The sequence below is a fragment of the Scylla paramamosain genome, chromosome 38 (genome assembly GCF_035594125.1).
Source record: "Scylla paramamosain isolate STU-SP2022 chromosome 38, ASM3559412v1, whole genome shotgun sequence".
Lineage (NCBI taxonomy): Eukaryota > Metazoa > Arthropoda > Malacostraca > Decapoda > Portunidae > Scylla > Scylla paramamosain.
Genome location: NC_087188.1, coordinates 12,481,235 through 12,484,273, shown reverse-complemented (window position 1 = coordinate 12,484,273; position 3,039 = coordinate 12,481,235).

The window sequence follows — 3,039 nt, the reverse complement described above, 5'->3', positions numbered from 1 at the left end:
ACTCTGAAAGAAAACGGTTAGCTCGTCTTATTAAAACTTCAAGCACACACTTCGCTAATTTCACACTGGCTACCCCTCAATGTTCCCCCGTCAGGTATTGACAGTATTAATTAGGCGTCTTTACCTGCGGCTACCTCACCTTTATACACATTTTCAAGGCGCCCCGCTTAAAAAAAAATAAATAAATGAAAAAAAATACGCCTCGTTACCTATTTCATTTTTTTTTTTTTACGTAGCATTTTCGAAATTTGTGTATAAAAGTTAGTAACGAAAATATGATTTTTTTTTTTAATATTGTGTAGGTAGTAATATTGTGTAGGATTTTTTTTTTTTTTTTTGAGATTTGAAATTTTCTTATTGTAATTTTATTTGGTTCACGATTTTTTGGGGTTTACATAATTTTTTTAAACCTGATATTGAGAATAAAAAAAAAAACCGTACTGTATTTTCTCTTTATCAAACACACATTTTTGCATCTGCAGCGTTCAAGTTCAATAACGTTCACTCTTATCACCTTTTCCATAAAATTCCACCTTACTTCCTCCACTCCAGTCATTAAACATTCCTAAGCACATCACATTACGTTAACAAAAACCCCTAATTTCACTAAGCCTATCCAAACACAAACATCAGCCACGCATTCCCTTCCAGACCACTTTTTCTTCCTTCCCACAAACATCGGAGCCTCACCAAACATACTTAAACATTAAATAATCCTTAAGGTAACATAAACACCAAAACCATTGCCAAAACTTAAGAAAATTTTGTGTTTGGGAGCTTGTGTGCATATCATTTTTCTTCTTTTCTTGCTGCTTGGCCGGGGGTTCAGCAGCTGTGGCAAGTCAACCTTCCCCGTTTTCTTCCGTTTTCTTCACGTTTACCTTGAGGGCGGACTGCGTAAAATACTTCATCCCGCCGTCATCAAAATACTGCCAGTCTGATCATCCATCACGCCAGCTGACTGCAAGTACCTCCTCCTCTTCCTCTTCCTCTTCATCTTTTCTTCTTCAGTTTTTTTCTTCTTCTAATTCTTGTTTATCTTATTTGTGTTTATTCTCGTGTGTTATTTGGTATTCACTGTCTTCGTCATTTTTTGTGAATTTTCTTCTTTTCATTACTTCCTGTTTTCTCTTCTTTTCTTCTTCTTCTTCTTTCCTTTTTCCTGTTTCTTACTTTCTCTTCTTCCTTGCTCTCCCTCATTTTTTAACTTTTCATTTTATAAGTTTCTCCCTAAAGTTTGTATTAATACTGCCAATATATTGCTGCCTGTGTGTGTGTGTGTGTGTGTGTGTGTGTGTGTGTGTGTGGTGTCTTAAATATATATCATGTTTACCATCAAAAGATAAACGCACATGCTCTCAAGGACACGGACACACACACACACACACACACACACACACACACACACACACACACACACAGGTGGATCCAAGTGCAACAGGAGTTTTTTCTCCTTTTTTGGCAAGCAAGCAAGCGAGAGAGAGAGAGAGAGAGAGAGAGAGAGAGAGAGAGAGAGAGAGAGAGAGAGAGAGAGAGAGAGAGAGAGAGAGAGAGAAACGCAATAAAAATTCATCATAAACAATTCATTTCCATCACTTTGAGAAGATAAAATGACAATATTCTGCAGGCACATTAAGGGGAAATTTCTCAAAACTCAATATTTTTTTTTCAGTTTTCTTAAATGAAATAACCTTAAGGATTCTTTTGTGCTCAGAGACAATAGGACATAAGAACGTAAGACTATAATGAAAGCAGCAAGAGGCCATCAGACCTACAAGTGGCAGTATCTGAACATATCCTTTTTACACTAATCTATGTTATATTACACACTTCTGATCTTTTCCTAGGTTTTTTCCTGTATGGTGACTAAGTGTCGTTCAGTTTATTTATGTAACAAGTTCAAGTTATCAGAATCTTTATAGTTTCTTTTCTATAAGTAAAGACGAAAGAAAGAAAACGACGTTTACTTAGTTTCCTGTCCCATCACACACATTCTCTTCATTTTAAGTATGTTTTAAAATTTCTCTCAGTAACAAGTCCTAGTTATCAGAAGGCTCACTATTTGACACTGAGTTACCATAAGCCAATTTCCTTTCCTTACACTACTTTCCTCTCTCTCCTCTCTGTAATTTAAGTTAAAGATACATGGGCTAATACGAGTAGAAACCACTTCCCTCTCCTTACCTCCCGTCCTCTCCCATTTTCTTTGACCTTGTTAGTAGTTTGGGTTTAAAAAGGCCCATTGACCAGTTTCCTTCCCTTCCATCCTTCTCCTCTTCCTTCGTTCCACAAGCAGTTAACGGTATAGGAAGGTACACTACAGTAAGTTACACAAACAATTTATTTACCTTTTCTTACCTTCCGTTCCCTCTGTCTTCCTTCTCTCTGTAAGAAGTCTAAGTTAAAGGAAAATCTACTGCCTAGCTTTCTTCTTTTATCTTCCGTTCCCCTCCTCCTCCTCCTCCTCTCTATAAGGGGTTTAAGCTCTAGGAAGGTCCAGTGATACAAAACAGAACACAAGTCATTTGCCTTCCCTAACCTTCCCTTCTCCCTCTTTCCCCTACAAGCATATCAAGTTATAGGAAGATCTATTACCTATTTCTCTTACCTTATTCACTGCCCTTCCCCCATTCACCTGTCTATAAGTAGCTCAAGTTCAAAGGTGCAACGATACAAAACTTTACACAGCCATTTCCTTGTCTCGCCTCCATTCCACCCTCTCCTTACTCTCTTACCTATCACGTTCCTTCGCCTTCTTTATACAGATATAGGAAGGCGCAACTCTTGATATACAGCCTTACCCGAGCCATTTTCCTTGCCTCGCCTCCCGTGCACCTTCTCCTTCTCCCCCTCCTTCTCCTCCTTACCCTTCTCTTTTATCTCCCAAATACTTCCGAGGAGAGAGAACTCCGGCATCCCCTAATCACTAGCGATAAAGTTACCTCCATTACTCCTTGAAATACCATCGGTCGAGAAGCCATTTTTCACCCAGGTATTTTTCCGTCCGCCGCGCTCCGACCAGGTAACTCATCACCGTAA